General features: G+C 48.6%; 1 long non-coding RNA gene across 1 annotated transcript; it reads right to left on the bottom strand.

Moving 5' to 3' along the window:
- Positions 1 to 7,252: 7,252 nt before the first annotated feature.
- On the bottom strand, positions 7,253 to 11,596 carry LOC139075204 (uncharacterized). Its single transcript, XR_011525371.1, has 2 exons — positions 10,799 to 11,596; positions 7,253 to 8,713 (listed from the first exon to the last, which is right to left on the bottom strand). It is a non-coding gene; the product is annotated as an uncharacterized lncRNA (long non-coding RNA).
- Between the last annotated feature and the right edge of the window lie 7,322 nt (positions 11,597 to 18,918).

The following is an 18,918-nucleotide window of genomic DNA, read 5'->3' as shown; positions in this document are numbered from 1 at the left end:
GTGGCCGTGCACTCTGGTGGCTGTTCCCGGGCTTCACAGACCGCCATCCACAGCACTCCCCTGCGGACCTGGTAGGTCCAGGTCGGGGTTCAGTTTGCGGTCCCGTCGCGGTGGGTGTCGTCGTGAGCGTCGCCTCTCCCTGCACAGCTCCCTGGTTTCCCCTCAGCACTCCCCTTCTACTCCTTCACGAGCCAGGGCTGAAGAACTTTCTAGAAGCTCACACTCCTCAGTCAGGCTTTGTGTGGTGACAGTGTTGAATTTTCACCCAGCGATGGTTAAAGGAATCCTCCACTCCTTGAGTCTTGCAAAAAATCCCTTCCCCATGTGATTCAGTGAGAGTCAGGGACATCCCCTTGTGGACCCTGGACAACACCAGGCACAAAGCCTCCAAATCCCCATCTTCACCTCATCCGTGGTTAGCTGAACTCTTGACCCCACTGATCAACTGGAACAAGATGCTCAGTTGCCCAGCTTTGGTTCAGCTTGTCTCCTTCCCTCCGGGGCCCTGGTCTCTGGCCTCTCCTGAGAACTGATCCACCTCGGTGTCAAGCCTTCCCTGACCCAATGTCCCATCAGCCGCCCTGACTCCCGCTTCCCCACCCAGTTCTTTCTAGCCTTGTTCACTCCTCTCTGTAAAAGGGAATCTCTGTTGCCTAATCCTGGAGACCTGCGGATCTAGCCCCACAGCTGAAGGGTGGCAGAATATGCCACTCAAGTGCAAGGATTATTTTGAGCTAAAGGCACTTGAAAAACAGATGCAAGAAGAAGTTTTTAATTTCTTCTTTTTCTTCCTGAAAACAAAAGTTAAAATTCCCATGTGAAAGATGCCCATGTATACCCAAAGAAAAGAAACATTCTTGTCATCGAGGAGGGGAAGGTAAGCCCAAGAAGGTTCTGCACAAAAGACCTTGTTAAAATAATTTGTATCTTCTGGTAGCTTCCCGTATGTTTTAGTTATTTTTCTACAATTCCCTCTCTTTGTTCAATCTGGTATAAAAGCATTTAGGTTTTGCCACTTCTGTGGGTCTTCATTTTCTTATGAGGGCTCCCGTGTTACTTGTCACATAAGACTTAAATACTTTTCTCTTGGTAATCTGTCTTTTTTAGACATCTAAGACGGGCTTCCTAAGAAGCTTCTGAAGTGGGGGCGGTCTTGTAGGACTGAGCCCTTAACCTGTAGGGTCTGATGCGATCTCCAGGTAGACAGTGTCAGAACTGAGTTAATTGCTTGGAGGTGGGAAGAAACCCACACCTCAGAACTGGAATTGGAATCATAGTGCAGGGCTCCCTAAGCCTGAGGCCCCCAGCGGATTCTTGTTCTCAAGCAGGTCCACATCCGGCCTCCAGCATTTATCAGAATGACAGTCAAAGTGCTTCTACCTGTTAATGCTCCAGCTGCTTCTGCCCCCAGCAAGCAGCTCTCACCTGTGACTATCTGCATGTACCTGTCTCTCCTGATTTGAGAAGAGGCTCTGCAACAACAGTTCTCTGATGGGCCCAAAAAAGTCATTAATTTTCAGTGTGTTCAGCTTTTCTGGCAAGGACGAGAAGGATGACTTCCAAGCTCTTTACATGTCAAGCTGAAACCTGAAGTCTCTGTAATGAGACACAGAAACACCTGCAATTTATCTTGGGGACAAAGTCACAGATATCACCAACACCAACCACCGTGCAAGGGAGGGAAATTCTACCCGTGGGCAGACATTACTGAGCATAAGGACGCAGCTTTCCCTAATGGTGGAAGTTTGTGGGTCCCCTTCCAGGCGATGACTCCCTGGAAGAGAGGATGCTTTCTCCACTTTGTCAGCTTCCACTTTAAGGAAGATGATTGAGGGCTGATACTTGCATGAGGCTCGAGAAGGACAGGACGTGCCTTGAAGCAGGGGCCAATTGGGGTCACAGCTCCTAACTCTGCTCATTATAGGACTCCGATCCCAGGAAAACTCAGAGAACACACAGACACCCAGGAAAATAAGGAAAAGCAGAAAGCACCTAGTGATGATTAACTTTGTGCATCAACCTGATACACTACAGGCACCCAGATTAAACATGATTCTGGGTGTGTCCGTGAGGTGTTTCTGGGTAAGATTAGCATTTGAACGTTGGACAAATAAAGCAGATCGCCCTCCCCAAGCAGGTGTCATCCAAGCAGTTGAAGGCCTGAATAGAACAAAAAGGCAGAGGAAGGAGGAATTCACCCCTTCTGCCGTGACTGAGCTGGGACATCCCTCTTCTCCTGCCCTTGGCCTCCTGGTTCTCAGGCATTGGGGCTCAGAGCGAATGGCCCCACCAGCTCTCCTGGGTCTCCCCAGCTTGAAGATGGCAGATCCTGGGACTTCTCAGCCTCAGTAATCACATGAGCCAATTCTTTATAATAGATCTCTTTCACTCTGTATATCCTATTGGTTCTGTTTCTCTGGAGAACCCTGACCAATACACACCTTTTAAGAGAAAAATGAAACTAAAGGTAGCAAAAGCCCCCTAAACACAGGGCCTGTGGTGTTTGAGAACATCTAATCCATTTCATGAATACAGCTTTCTTAGTGTGGGTGGCGACAGCGGTGAACTAGAGGGAGATTTGAGGGCCCTGTGGTGAAGGGACCTTTTTGACAAGTCAGGGAAATTGGGTTGGATCCTTTAGGTTACAGACAGTCAAGTTTTTGAAAAAAGATATGCTGTTAAACCTTTTTTTAAGAGAGATGAATTCTTTCATGAATGGCCTCTCCTTTCGAGTACGCTCTCACTTGGTGCGTTCATTGCAACAGACGATCAACCGTCACATCCCCAAGGTGCCAACGGCCTGCGCCTGCTGCTGCCTGGCAAGCTGGCCGAGCACGCTGTGTCGGAGGGCACCAGGTCCGCCGCCAAGTACACCAGCTCCAAGTGAGGCACTGGGAGCAGCTGAGCAACCTGCAGAACCAATGGCTCTCCTCAGAGCCCCCTCCACTACCAAGAGAAGAGCTGTGGTACTCATCAGCTTTTGTTTCAGTTTGCAGCAGGAAATAGAACAACATAGCACATTGATTTAGAAAATAAATTTATTTTGCTCCTCCCCTGTTATGGGCTGAATTATGTCCCCCCCCAAATTCATATGTTGAAGACATAACCCCGAGTACCTCAAAATGTGACTGTGTTTGGAGACAGAGTATTAAAGTGGAATGAAGTCATTAAGGCCCTAGTCTAATATGACCAGTGTCCTTGTAACAAGGTCAAATTTGGACACGTAGACACGCACAGAAGGAAGACAATGTGAAGAGACACAAGGAGAAGACAGCCATCTACAGGGAGAGAGACCTGAAACAGACACTTCCCTCACGGCCCTGAAAGGAACTGACCCTACTGACACGTTGATTTTGGACTTTTGGCCTCCAGACTGTGGGACAATTTCTATTGTTAAGCCACCCACTCTGCAGTACCTTGTTCCAACAGTCCTAGCTGACTAATACATGCCTTTAGTGGTTTCTATTTTAACGTGTCTCCTTTCATATGTCTCACCTATGGCCAACCTGGCAGATTCACCTCTATCCCCAGAGGGAAGAAAAGTGGCCCCATCCAAGGCGCTGGCCAGCGGTATATATGCAGGTTCCCTGGGAGAGGCTGACCACCACGTCCTGGGTGTGTTTTCGGGGGCCGGCTCTCATCCCCATCATGGACTGGGTCCTTTGGTCAGTGTTTCCTCATATGATAGCACGATGCTTTGCATCTTTCCAGATTTTGCTGTTTTACTTTCAGGTGATCTTTCTAATCATCACAAAATTTAAATATTATTCTATTGTCTTAAATTGACACATGAATATTGGGGCACAGTTTTTACATGACTGAGTCTGGCTGAGTGAGGAGGCAAAACCTTCTGCTTCTTAAGTCATTTTTAACCTTCTACAGATTTTTATGCATTTCTTCATCCCATTGTTTACACACTTTCATCAAGATTACTTGTGGGTGATTTTTTGCTGTACTGAATGGGATTTCCTCATTACACCTTCTGTTCACTGTCTGTAGTGGATACTGACTTTGCACAGCCATTTTGTGTTTGGACAACTGCAATCCCTCATTTCTGTGTTTCGGAGACCTTTCGGAAGGTTTGCTCTTTGTTGAATACTGGGTGACAATGAATATTCCAGAATAATGGTAAATAGGAATGATGATGGTGGTGTTCCCTGAGTTGTTCCCAACTTTCATGGTAACTACGCTCAAGTAATTTACCAACACGATGCTGGGCTTTTGCTGATCCTAATTTATAAAGATGAATAATTTTAAAAATGATGACGGATTAAAGATGCCTATGAGCCTTTTCTTTTTAGACCTAAATAAGGAGACTCATATTTTCCCCAGTACTAACAAAGCCATTCCATCATTCTTTCAAGAAATTCCGATTCATCATTGTTATCGTCATTCTTTTGATGCACTGCTGGAATCAATTTGCTAATATTGTAGTAGAATTTCAATTTGTTTCTAAATGATGCTGGACTGAATTTTTCTTTTTTTTGGTGGGTCATCTTCATGCATTTTAATAATATCATTATATTTTCTTTAGAAGAAAAAAAATGAGATTTTCTTCCATTCTTTATTTTGGGAGAATTTGTTTATCCATAGAATTTTATATTTCTGAGCAGCTTAACAGTAATTTGCCTGGAGGCCTGGCATTTCTTCAATACTTCAGGGTTTTAAAAATCTCTAACTCATTTAAAATACTTAAAAACAATTTTGTTATGAGCATGTATAAAAGTTGTATTATAGTCTTCTTGCAAGGAATAAACTAGTCGCAGCCCAATTAAAGAATTTTTCTTTTAAGAGAGATACTTACAAGAAAAAATAATAGTTAGGAAACCATCATTAACCTAGATTAGAAACAAACAGTTGGTGACAGTCCTAGGATTTTAAGTATGAGAGAATCTCCAGACAGGAAAGGAAGAAGTAAACTTTCTCTATTTGCAGATGACATGATCTTGTATATAGAAAATTCTGATACTTTTAAAGAATGTTTCTGCCTCTTTTTAATATATATATATTTTTAAGATTTTATTTTATTTTTTTCCTTTTTCTCCCCAAAGCCCCCCGGTACATAGTTGTACATTCTTCGTTGCGGGTCCTTCTAGTTGTGGCATGTGGGACGCTGCCTCAGCGTGGTTTGATGAGCAGTGCCATGTCCGCACCCAGGATTCGAACCAACGAAACACTGGGCCGCCTGCAGTGGAGCGCGTGAACTTAACCACTCAGCCACGGGGCCAGCCCCTCCCAGCCCCTCTGCCTCTTTTTTATTTCCTTCTAGAGGATCTTTACAAGTTTTTTTCTTTTCAAATAATAAAGAAAATCCTAATGGGATTATGTTGAATGTACAGATCAATTTAGGGGAAAATAGATTTTTTTTTCAAACTTGTTTTAATAGCCAAGAAACAGGTCCCTCTGTTTTATTTAAAACTTCTCTGTCAACCTCTCAATGAACTTTATATTTTTCAACAAAATAAATTCTACTTTTTTTGAGATAATCTTTGTCAATGTTATTTACTGTAATGAGTGAAATTTCCCTATTAGATTTTCCTCTTTCATTTGGAGGCAGGAACGATAATGTTGCATTTGGTTGAATTTCTGAGTGAGCCCTTCATTTGTGTTTGGTTCTTTCTCCAGGGCAGTGGCTCTCAGACATCGACGTCCATCGGAACTCCTGAAGAGCTCGAGGTAAAAGGGGGGCTGGGCCTCACCTCTCCTGACTTGGTGGGTCTCGGGGGGACCCAAGAGTCTGCATTCCTAACAAGTTCCTGAGTGATGTTGATGCTGGCCTGAGACCACGCTTTGGAAACACTGCTCTGGGATTTCCAGGTATTAAATACTCTCGAATAATTTGAAATGTGTACCATTTACCTTTTAAAAAAAATAACTAGGTCTTATACTACATTCTCTCATAGTCCAGATTACAGGCAACACTGGCCTTGCTCGTCACTTGGGGAATGATGTATTTCACCATCATAATCACGCTGGGGCTTTCTTGGAGAGCTACTTGTTTTTATCAGGAAAAGACGTCATTAATTTATTATTATCTTACCAAAAGTTTGCTATTTATTAGAGAAAGACAACTATCCGGTATTAGTAGTTTTAGTAATGATTGGGAATGTTTTTATTTTCATATGTATGAACGTCACGAGTCATACATGTTCCTGCTCATGCTCCCCAGGTGGTCCTCTCTGGAAGGGCGGGTCATATCCTGAGCTGGCTTCTAAGCTCTGACTTCTGTGAGGCATCTTTCTTATTCCAGCTGGAAAAAGTTCTCTGCTTTTAAGGGCTCTTGAGGTTAGATGGAAAATCCAGGATAATCTCCTTATCTTAAAGTCTGTAACTTTAATGACAGCTGCAAAGTCCCGTTGGCCATGTGACATAACTTATTAACACATCCTGGGGACTAGATCTTGGGTGGGGGAGGTTGCAGTATGCCCACCATGGACTCCTGTGCTCAGATTTCCCTTATGACCTATTTGCTGTCCATTCTTCAAACCACTGAGGGTGTGGAGTAAGAAAAATCTCACATCTTCACATGGACATTCATGGAAGGCCCAACAAAAGGGGATAAAACGAAGCTGGAAGTTTTTGAGAAAAATGAGATGCCGAAACTCGAGTGTGCAGAGAACCCTGATGCAAAAGCAGAAGGTTTTCTTACGTCTCTGAGTGTCTCGAGGGGAGGGATATTTGCCTGCTTGCATGAATGACTGTGGGCTCATGGGAGACCTGTGGGAATTTGGAGTGAGTAGATACTACGGTTATACACAGATACCAGACGTGTCCAAGGCAGAACACGTCTGCTCTCATGGGGAAGAAACGAGGACAGTAATAGGATTGCACCCTCCTAGCATGTATGCTGAACACATACAGAGCAGTGACTTTGGTTATGACCATATGATAGGGGTCATGCCAAATAAGGTGACCTCAAAGGCTTTGTAGTTCAGACTCGAGAAGAACAGAAATAATGTGTTAAATAACTGCATTCTCTCCCTTAAAAAAATGTGAAATTTAAAACATATACAAATATAGACAAAATGGTAAAAAGAACTAGACTTCAGCAATTATCAGCCTAAGACCAATTTGACTCATTTATACCTCTACCCTCTTTTTGCTCAGATTATTTTGAAAAAAATCCAAAATATTATCATTTCATGTGCAAATATTTCCCTGAGTTCTTAAGCCATCCCAGTCGACTGAAAGTGTGTGATTTAATATTTCAGGGATGCAATTAATCACCCTCACCAACAGATGACAGATCTTGTCTTCCAGGTGTTTATCACCAACAAACCTCAAGAGTATGCCACACAGGGTTTACAAGCATGAATGTTTTCACGATGGTAACAGCAAAGTGGCTTTATGAAAAACATCACCAGGAGCAGAGCATTTACCCAGCGTCCTGGCATGTCAGTCAGCTTGGGCTGACATAACAAGTACCACAGATGGGGCGGCTCAAACAGCAGACATTCATTCTCTCGCAGTCCTGGAGGCTGGAAGTCAGAGATCCAGGTGTCAGCAGGGCTGGGTCCTCCTGAGGCCTCTCTCCTGGGTGCGTTGATGGCCATCTTCTCCCTGTGTCCTCACATCATCTCCCCTCTGTCATGTCCGGGTCCTAATTTCCTCTTTTTTATAAGGACACCAGTCGTACGGGATCAGGGCCCACTCTTGCGACCTCAGGCAGCCTTTGGACTCCAGCTGCGACGCAGGCTCTTCCCTGGCCCCAGCCTGCCCTACAGACTTCACACTTGCCAGTCCCACCCACCGCCACGTGAGCTAGTTCCTTAAATCTTTCTCTCTAAATCCCATTGGTCCTGTTTCTCTGGAGAATCCTGACTGATAAAACCTGGAATCAGCATTCTCTCTTTTCTCTTTCGCCCATAGTTTTAAGCAGGCCAAGTTCTTTTCTGAGATTATCATTTTTTTTGTGATGCTTTATCAAATGCAGCTTATCGATCCACTCATGCTATCAACATTATCTATCAAAACGAGCGATGGTCTTACCACATGACGAGAAGTACAGATTTCCAACCTTATTACGTAGGCCACTTTCCCTGCCACCATTTCTTCTGAGGTAACCCTGCATAAAGATAGCCCTAAAGCTCGGTGACCTCAGCAGCAAGCCCCAGGGCTGCTGGTACCATGGCTGCTGGCTGCAGATTGCAGTTCTGACTAACGTGTTCTCTCTCTGGGCTCCAGGAGCAGCTCCCCTCCGGGGTGTGCAGGTCTCGGGGTGAAGACAGGAGTGCAAGGCTGGTGGTAACCTGCGTCGCCTCCTGAAGCCCTTGCTCCACAAATGGTGCACCACCCCTTCCACCCACCTGCCATTCGCCAACTGGGGCCCGTGGCGTGTTAGCTTCTTGGGGCTGCCCTAGCAAACTACCACAAACTGGGGGGCTTGCACTAGAAATTTGCTCTTCTAGTTCTGGAAGCCAGAAGTCCAAGATCAAGTGTCCGCAGGCTGCACTCCCTTCAGAAGCTCCAGGGCCGGATCCTTCCTGCCTCTTCCAGCTCCTCGTGGCTCCAGGTGCCCAGGGTTTGTGGCCACATCAGCCCAATCTCTGCCTCCATCTTCACCTTCTCTGTGTGTGTCAATGCTCCCTCTGCCTTCCTCCCATACAGAGACACACGATTGCATTTAGAGCCCAGGATGATCCAGGATAGGCTCCATCTCTCGAGATCCTTGATTTACTGCATCTTTTCCATGTAAGGTAATATTCACCGGTTCCTAGGAGGGGGAAGATAATATTTCACTGGGCAGCCATTTTTTGAGCCAGCCACACTCTGTCACACCCAAGGTCAGCAGGGCAGGGCAGTTTGCCCCTGGGAGCAAGGAGTGGGGCACACGACTGGGGGACACTTGCAGAACTCAGATCACATCAGTGCAGGACACATCTACCTCCTGTCATGATTGGAAACTAAAAGAAGGAAACTGCATACTGGTGACTTGTTAAATTTTTATTGCTAAAAGGAGTGATTCAGATGGAACAAAATATGCACATAGCCCACCTGGCTCTGCCAAAGTGGAAGGCCACACAGGAGTTATGCAGAAGGAGGGAATGTTCCTGTCGTCAGTGGTGGCGCCAAAGAACCACGGTTTTACCCAGTGTCACTTCAAATTAGGTGAAACCACATGGATGGCAGAAAACACCAAAGTTGCAGTGGTTTCGTGAAGCAACTCTAACACGTTCTTTGTTGGCTATTCACGTGTGGAACAGTCACCAGAGCCAAGGGCAGAGCCAAGTACGTGCTTTTAGAAATATTTCTCCTTTGTTTCTACCACGTCCTCACTTGAGACAACCAGAGGCCTGGGAATTGTGGAGGCTGCCAGTGATCCCAGTGACTCTGAAGGTCAGTCTGTCTCTGCAGGACCGACACCACGGACACCTACCTCACCGTTAAAAGAGAGAACGCGAACAAAAGCAGCAAGAAGGGCAGAGTCCCTGCTCTCCACGCAGACAAATATCATGGACAAAACAGAAGCAGCATTTGCTCCCCTCCCAATACGGACACCATCACATGTGAATCCAGTTCTACAGTTCTGTCTGTGAGACTAATTTTCATGAAGAGCAGAACAAATGCCTTGGAGTGTAGTTGAATCCATGCCTCGAGTGCAAAAAAACAAACCCAAAACAAAAAAAGTTGAATCCATGTCTTGAGTCAAAAAAACAAAATGCAGTATGTTTTCCACACTACCAAGCAATTCTCCAGTTCTCTGTGGACATAGCGTGTCCCAGGAATTTAACTCAGTTCCGACACTATCTACCTGAAGACAGCATCAGACCCCTTAGGCACACCCCCCACCCCTTCAGATGCCAGCCCGAAGTCCAGGTGTCACCTGGGTTCCTGACCACAGGCTCCAGACCGGAGGCTCCCTGAGCCCTCCCCGGCTGGACTAGTTTGCTAGAGCGGCTCACAGAACTCAGGAAACGTTTTGATGCCAGATCGCTGGTTTATTGTGAGAGCATGTAACTCGGAACCGCCAGATGCAGAGACGTACAGGGCAGGTCTGGGGAAGGGGCTCTGAGCTCCCACGCCCTCTCCAGGCGGGCCACTCTCCCTGAACCTCCGTGTTCACCAACCCGGAAGCTTTCTGAGCTCATCCTTTTGGGTTTTTCCGAGGCTGCATTATGTAAGCTTGATTGATTAAATCATTGGTCATTGGTGATTGATTTAATCTCTAGGAAGGTCAGGAGGTGGGACTGAAAGTTCCAGCCCTTCTGATCACCTGGTCGGTTCCCCTGGGGACCAGCCCCATCCTCAGGGACTTTCCAGAGTCACCTCATCAGCATATGCAAAGACACCTTTATTTCTCTAATCTGAGGAAATTCCAAGCATTTCAGGAGCTCTGTGCCAGGAATGGGGACGAAGACCAAATATGTATTTCTTGTTATAAGTCACAATATCACACAAAACAAAAAAACCCAAATCAAAATCCTATGATGGATCTGAAATAACTTGTCGCTGTCAGAAAGCAAAGATACTTTCAACAATTTCAGGGGCTACGCTACAAGGACAAAACAGACGTTTATTTTAAAGAGTCTCCTTCTGGGCCACAGGTGACAATTTGAACATCACACAACAATAACAACGGCTAATTAGAATACGTTTAGCTTATAAAAGGAGAAAAGTTAATACGTGCAATTACAACCATAAGACAATAAAAGGACAGAAATAAGACTTGCATTTTTACAGATTTTGCTAAAAAGGAAAGAATTGACATACTCGGGTACTTGTTTCTTAAGCAGATGTCTGTCTGTAACGTTTAGATGTGGACGTGTGTACCCCTCGAAGCAGGAAAGAGCGAACAAACCTGGGAGACGACCTGGGCCGGAGATCCGATGGGCGCTGAGCAGAGGGGCGGCCGGACCGTCGCGCTCGGGGAGGGCGGGGCCGGCGGCCGCGCGGGCGGTGCTGCGGGGGGCCTGGGGCGGTCCAGCCCCGCGCGCTCGGGGACCGAGGCGTCACGTAAGCCATCACCAGACACGGCGACAAGGGTTCCCCTTCAGGAAGAACTCGCCCTAGCCCTTACACGTAGGGACAGCGCGACCCTGCGGGACGCCAGTGACATCAAGCGTGCAAACCCGAGAGCGTCCAAGGTCCCGAGCCCGGGGGGAGGGGCGGCGAGGCGGAGTCCGGAGGGCGCAGGGCAGCGCCAGCATCCGGAGACCCAGAGGACGGTTGCGCCGCCAAAGCGGGCAGGCCGAGAGCTTTTGAACTGACCAACCGGGAAGCCTGCCCCAGTGTAAACAAGGGCGGCAAAGGCTTCCTGTTTCCCGCTGCGAGACCCGAGCACAGCGCGCAGGAGCCGGAGCCTCCGAACCCACCGTCCGCCCTGCCACGCGCGCCAGAAGCCGCCTGCGACCGTCCCCTGCACCCCAACACCCCAGTATCCCCGCGCCCTGCCTCCCCGCACCCTTCTATCACCGCGTCTCTTGTCCCTGCGGCCCTGCATCCCCTCACCGGCACCCCTGCCGCCTGGCACCCCGCACTGCGGAGCCCCCGTGCCGCGTCGCCATCAGGAGACGGCCAAGTCTCCCGCTCTGCCGTCACCCGCCTGTGCGCCACCCCGCCCAGCGCGTCCCGGTCACACTCGAGACCCCCAGAGCATGCGCCGCATCCCGGGGCGCGGGCCGGGCACTGCAATCCCGGCTCCCGATGACGTAAAGCCCACGATCCTTTTTACATTTCAGCAAAAACAGCCTTGCGCTCGCTCCCGGAATGGCCTCTGAAGAGGCCGCGCCTTCAGACTCCCTTTGCAACTGTCTGTCGCATCTCGGAGCCTGCGGGAGGGTGGCTCTCATCCTTGGGTGCCTAGTTTTCTTTTCTTGGAAACTTCCTCCAAATCAGAACAGGACCGTTGTAGAAAAGGATCCAGTGGGGCCGTTACTTAGTGCGGGGGGACTGAGGGCGCCCAGCGGCGGGATGGCACACCCTCCCCGCTCTTTGCCTGTGTGGTCCTTGGAGCTCAATTTCATTCCTTCTCTGCCCCCATTGACTAGAGGGAGAAGGAAGCCTTCGTGTGTGTGTGTGTGTGTTTTTAAATTTCATTCACTGAGTACTTGCGATGTGCCTGGCACGGCTCTGAGCACGGGGAGGAGGGCAGCGGGGGTCTCAGAGGAAAAGTGCCTTCCAGGAGCTACATCTGTGGGGAGGAGCATGACCCGGGAAGTGAGACAGTGTTGCAGAGGTTGACCGGCTGAGCAGAAATCGAGCACCAGAGGCCTGGGCAGTGTTGCCCGGGATGGTGGAGACTGAGATGTGAGCCGAAACTTGGAGGCTCCTAGAGTGGGGAGCGTCCTGTCTGCTCTGGGGATGGTGGGACGCCTGGGTTTGGAGGGACTGAGACCAGCAGCGGGTAGAAGGCGCTGGAGTGTGGCTGGAGGCCGGTCAGAGGTATATGGAAGTGCTGCTCGGGCAGCGGCGCGGAAGGATTGGGGCTGCTACCTGGCAAGAACTCCGCAGCCCCTGCGGGGTTCTGGGCACGGGGGCTGCCTTGAAGGGCTTGTGACCACATAGCTAAAGCTTCTCTGGCTAGAAATGTGACATCTAAAGATAGAATTTTACAAATAGGAGGAGGGTGAGTGTATCACACACAGACGTGCGCCCCACTCCAGAGTGTTCATTTGCCGTCAGACTCTAGAACCTGAAGTCCGGCACACCTGTATGGGGGCCTGCTGGGCTGCGCCATTCTAAGCGCCCATGTCCTTGGGAATCAAGCCGGACAGGTTTTCTCGTCTGGTCGGGGAGACCTGAGAATCACCCCCAATATCCAGTGCTGGGAGAGGCGGAAATGGAGGGGTTCCACAGCAGTAGCGTGTCGGGCTCATCTGCCTGGGGGCAGCCTCGGACGCCTCTCAGTGGGGGACGCTGGAGGCTAAAGTGCCCTCCAAGCTCACCACAGTCATGGCGCAGAAGGGTTCACAGGCCCGTTAGGAAGCTCAAACCACGAGGTTTATTAAGTCGACTTAAACCTCGCAGCAGGTAGGAAAAGATGAGCAAGGTGACAAACTTAGGAAGGGTGTCAGGGGAGGAAAGGCAGCATGCCTGATCCTGATGCACGTGTTGGTGGTTCGGCAGCTCGCTGTTGCCTTGGCTCCCTGCTGATGGCAGGATGACTAGGACCCGGGCCAAGGCTGGGGGTGTGGGCCAGTGCGCACCGGTGCAGCCTCACAGCACAGGATGTCCTGTGCAGAGCCCAGCAGTGGCTGACTAAGACCTTATGGAAATTGAGTGCCTTGGGGGGGTCCTGAATGCTAAGTACCTGTTGCATATACTGGCTGATCCTGAATATTTAGTGCTTTTTATATACTTACTGATCCTGAATATGTAACGCCTCTGGTACACTTAGCGAGCAGATCACTGAGTGTCCGGATGCCTCACATTGACCTGGGTCTTGGCCTTCCTACTCTTCTGTCTTAAGACCCACTTGCTCTTTTAAATTTATCTTCAAACATGATAGGAAACTCATCCCCCGACCACTGCCCTCCACCTTTTCTTCTTATCTTCTGTAGCAGAATTTAGTATTCTACAACAATAGAACCAATGCCCACTCCCGGAGGTGGCTGCCTGGTGGAGGCCTGGAGAGAGTGATGGCCGAGGGGGCTCCGCGTTGGCCCATTCAAGAACCGAGTGTGCTTCTTCCCTATGGAGTTTTCAGAGTCCCTTATGTGTTCTAGATTCTAGTCCTTATTTCAGATAGATGGTTTGCAAATATCTTCTTCCACTCTGTAGCTTGTCCTTTCGTCCTCATCTCATGGGCTTTTGCCGAGCAAAAGCTTTTAATATTCATGAGATCAAGTTACCAGTGTTTCCTTTTACGAATCATGCTTTAGGGCTCGCTCAAGTCCAAGCGCTCTTTGCCTAGCCCTGGATTCTGAAGATTTTCTCCTATGTTTTTCCTGAAAGTTTTATAATTTTTTGTTGTATATTTAAGTCCGTTATTTGAGTTAATTTTCACAAAGTGGGAGATTTAGCTCGAGGTTCATTTTCTGCGGACATCCCATTGTTCCAACACCACTTGTTAAAGGTTCTCCTTCCTCCGTTGAATTGCCTTTGCTCCCATCAAAGATCAGTTGGGCAGATTCGTGTGGGTCTGTTCCTGGGTCTCTGTTCTGTCCTGTTCATCCGTGTGTCTGTCCCTCTGCGACACCCACTGCCCTGACTTCTGGGGCTGTATAGCAAGGCTAAACGTCGGGTAGAGTGATTCTTCCCACTTTATTCTTCTTCTTCAAGACCATTTTAGCTACTCTGGGGCCTGTGCCCTTCCACGTGAGTTTTAGAACAAGCTTGTCTGTGCCTACAAGAGGCCTTGCTGGACTGTGATAGGAATTCCGTTAAACCTGTGGGTCAGTGTGGGGAGAACGGGCATCTTTGCTATGTTGAGTCTTCCAATCCATGAACATGGTATGTTTCTCCATTTATTTAGATCATCTGTGATTTCTTTAACCATCATTTTGTAATTTTCAGCAGACAAATTCTGTACATGTTTTGTTAGATTTATACCAGTTTTATTTTCTTTGGAATGATTTGACATGGTATTGTGTTTTTAATTTTGGTTTTTACATGTTCATTGTTTATGTATAGAAATGTAATTGATGTTTGTGTTGATCTCATACCCTGACACCTCACTGAATTCACTTATTGGTTCTAGGAGTTGTTTCAGAGATTCCTTGGTATGTTCTATGTAGAAATCATATCATCTGCAAATAAAGATAGTTTCATTTTTTTTCTTCCAATCTATATGCCTCATCTTCCTTCCCTCTCCACTCTCCATGACCTCTCTCTCTCTCATTTTTCTTTTTTTCTTTTTTGCCTTATTGCAACAGCTAGAACTTCCAACACTGCATTGAATGAGTGGTGAGGTAGACATCATTTCCTTGTTCCTGATCTTAGAGGGAAAGTGTCCGATCTTTCACCATGAACTGTGTTCTCAGGTGCAGGATTTTGCACATGCTCTTTATCAGGTTGAGGGAATTCTCCTCTGTTTCTGGTTTGTCCAGATTATTTATTTTTAAACCATGAGTGGGTGTTGGATTTTCTCAAATGCTTCTTCTGCATCAATGGAGATGATTACATGATTCTCCTTTCCTTCTACCTGTTGATATGGCTGATTCCATTGACTGATTTTATTCTCAAGCAAGGGAATTAAGTTTTTGAGAATCTCACATACGTTTTAGTGTGGGCAGTGGGAGATTGGTAGGGAGGCTGCTGAAGTAGTTCAGGTAAGAAATGATGGTGCATGAGGTTCCCACGGCTGCTGTGACAAATCACCAAAGCTGGGGAGCCTAAAACAGCAGACATGTATCTCTCCCGAGTCAGGGGCCCAGAGGTCCAAGGTCAAGGTGTGGGCAGGCTGTGTGCACCCTCTGGAGGCTGCAGGGGAGGGTCTTTCCTGCCTCTCCCACCTCCCAGTGCTCCAGGTGTCCCTGGGCTTGTGACTGCGTCAATCTCTGCTTCTGCCATCACTTGGCTCTCTTGTGTCTTCTCTTATGAGGACTTGTCATTGGATTTAGGGCCTGCACTAATCCAAGATGACCTCCTCTTCCCAAGATCCTTAATTTAGTTACACCTTCAAAGACCTTTTTTCCAAATGAGGTACAGTCACAGGTTCTGGGCATTAGAACGTGGATATGTTTCTTGGGGGGAAGGGGGTACCATCCTGCAGCCCATGACAAGTGTCATCCAGGACTAGGATGACGGCAGGTGTCACGGGGAGAGGGACCTGCCCTCCTGACTTCTGCCCACTTGCTGTTGGTCTCCCTGTGGGCAATCATGGGAAGGAACGGATGAAGGAAAGCTTCCATTCATCTGTTTATTTTATTTACTTGAGTCACCAGTGCACGGTGGGACCACTTACCAGCTAGGGAAGACTGGGGAGGTGGCCGTGTGGGGGGTGTGCCCTGCACCCACAGTACAGTCAGGGACGTCAGAGCCTGGCACTCCAGGGGAGCCTGGCACTCCAGGAAGACGTCGCTGTGGATGACCTTGGACCTCACTAAAAGCCTGGCCTGGATGAGGGCAGAGCAGATGAAGCCTCCGATGGAGCCACGGACCCGAGGCAGAGGGCAGCGTGACCCTTGTGGTTGGTTCCTTGTATCCGGAGCAGAGGCTGTTCCCCATAGCATGTGGGAGGAGCGACAGTGTGCAGGCCAGGCCTCAGGGCTCCTGGGGATTCTTCGTCTTCTTGGGACCATGTAAGGAAGTCTGAATCAGTCATGGAAAGAGACTGTGAGGAGAAAGAGGCACCCAGATGTGTGAGAGAAGATGCCAGGTCAGCACCTTCTCAGGGACCTCCCACCCACCTGTGACTGATCCGCTGCTGACCCCCAGCTGACCAACTGACCCCCACTCTAACCAACTGCCCTATCAGCTGATCCATCCCTGAACTCCAGCTCACCCCAAATGCCCATGAGCCAGCCTTCAGCATATTCACTGACCACCAGCTTCCCTGGGGGCCCGCAGACCCATGATCCGGGATGTTTCAAGCTGATCCATCGTCCTGCAGGAGAGAACTGTAGGGACATGACCAAAGGAGGCCCACCCAGGGCTGGGGGAGCAGGGGACAGAGCAGAGGCGATGGGGGCGGCCTCAAGGCCCAAGGGCAGCGCCCACAGGGGAGGCTGGAGGAGAGAAGCACCAGGACCTGGTGTCCCTGGAGCCCTGAAGACCTGCTAGGGACAGAGCCGACCAGGAGAGAGGGAGGGAAGAAGGCAGGGAAGCGCACCGAGGTGAGGATGCAGTTGAGAGAGTTTGTTGCGCTGGCCTGGGAGGAAGCAGAGCCTTTCTGAGGCTTGGTGAGCAATAGGGGCACGAGGTTGATTCTGACGACCAGGGCAGGGCCTCCATGTGACAGGGCAGCATGGGGACAACAGCTCAGCCCAGCCCAGACCGCACGGCACTCGGAACCGGTGACCCAGTCCTCCATGAGGAGTGTCACCTAATGCTCTAGCTCAGGGTCTCAGAGAGCACAGAACTGAGGGGATCCATTTGCTTTTTCACTTGGGAGATTCTCCAACATGTTGGAGAGCTTATGGGAACTGACGCAGTGGGGAGGAAAGACTAGACATGGGGCAGGGGCTGGGGACAGACCCAAGCCCAGGAGAACGGAGCGTGGGATGTGCTGCAGTGGGCAAGGGAAAGACCACAGAGCTCCGCAGAAGCAGGCAGAGCGACACCTGGCGGCCAGCCAAAGGGACTCCACGCCTGTCTTCCCACGTGGTCTCAGAGGGATGCTGCTGTGGGGGACGGCAGCCCGGTCTACCTCATCTTCCGCCTACTGGATAAAAGCGATGAAGCCACTGAGACTCCTCCTGCTCTTCCTCTTTTTGGTGTGTATCCGTGTATTAGATTGAGATTTCTCTTTAAGTCGAGGTGAAGTTCACATAATATAAAATCACCATTCTAAAGTGAAGAATTCAGTGTGGCGTTCAGAATGCTGTGCAACCATTCTCTCTCTCTGGTTCCAAAACATTATCACCCCAAAAGGAACCCTTGTACCTGTTAAGCAGTTACTCCTCATGTCCCCCCACCAGCCCCTGGCAACCACTAATCTGCTTTCTCTCTCTGGATTTGCCTATTCTGGACGTTTCGTATAATGGAGTCATAACATGCGGCCTTTTGTGTCTGGCTTCTTTCACTTAGCAGTGTTTTTGAGGTTTATCTATCTCGTAGGCTGTGTCAAGCTTCATTCCTTTTTGTGGCTGAATCATATTCCATCGTATGGATAGACCACATTTAGTCTATTGATCCACCTGTTATGGATGTTTGAGCTGTTTCTGCCTTGGGAGCTATGAAAAGGCTGCTGTGAGTGTGAGTGTACGAGCATCTGAGCCCTTGCCTTCAGGCCTCTGGGGTACAGACCTGGGAGTGGAATTGCTGGGCCACGTGGAGCTTTCTTCTTTAAGCACGAGTCTGACGGGCTTTCTCCCGCAGAGGCAGGCAACTCTGGACGTTGCATCGCTTTTCTGAACCTGATAACCCCTGACAGATGAGATTTTAGACAAGAGCCGTCCAATGCACTTTCTGCAATGATGGAGACCGACATCTGTGCAGTCCAATGTGACAGCCACTGACCACGTGTGGCTAACGCTCCTGAAAAACTGCATCTTTGGACTTAATTTTTTTGGGTACACTTATCAAGTTGAAAATTAAATATTTCCTGTGGTTATGGCTGTATAAGGGACAGCTGAGCCTAGAGGAGACCAATGAGGGGCTGCTCCCTCCTAACACCCGGGGTGAGGAATTAAAACTCTGAAGCTCCATGGTGGTACTTGGGTTACCTGAGCCCTCTACCCCTGAAAAACCTTTCTTCTTAAATACCAACTGAGAAATTTGAACACATACACTCATCTACCTCAGTATTAACGCAGACACAGATTTCAGGTGGAATTGAAGGCCGTCTCTGGAAACATAATGGCCGGATGTACAGAAGGCTCCATGATGTCTGCACAGTCCTCATAGTGCGGTCACTGAATGGAGCCCACTGGAAAACGTGGGTCCTGCTGTCTGCCTACACTGCAGGGAGACCCGCGTTTTCATCCACATGGACAGCGCAGTTCCTATCAAGTTTTGGTGCAAATAGTTTCACAGCGCTACGACATTTTCTAAGGCCCAGGAGATCCGTGGTTAGCTCCAGATGGTGTCCAAGGATCCCTGGTTTGAGTAGACTTAGTTTTCCTGTTATATTCCCAAACTGTCTTACTCGTCAGTATGTGTGGTTATAAGAAAAAATTAATGAAAATAGTAAGGATAACGATGACAAGAATAACTAACACATACTTAGCTCTTATTTTGTGCCAGGCGTTATTTTTTAAGGGATTACCATGAATTAACCATTTAATTTCTCCTTCCCCATGCAGCAGGTGTTGTTAAAGTTCTCATTTCTCAGCTGATTTTGCCAGGAGCATGTCTGCAACTCTCCAACCCTACTTT

The sequence above is a fragment of the Equus przewalskii genome, chromosome 13 (genome assembly GCF_037783145.1).
Source record: "Equus przewalskii isolate Varuska chromosome 13, EquPr2, whole genome shotgun sequence".
Taxonomy (NCBI): domain Eukaryota; kingdom Metazoa; phylum Chordata; class Mammalia; order Perissodactyla; family Equidae; genus Equus; species Equus przewalskii.
Note: the sequence above shows the minus strand (reverse complement) of the source record. Positions and strands in the feature narration are given on the sequence as shown.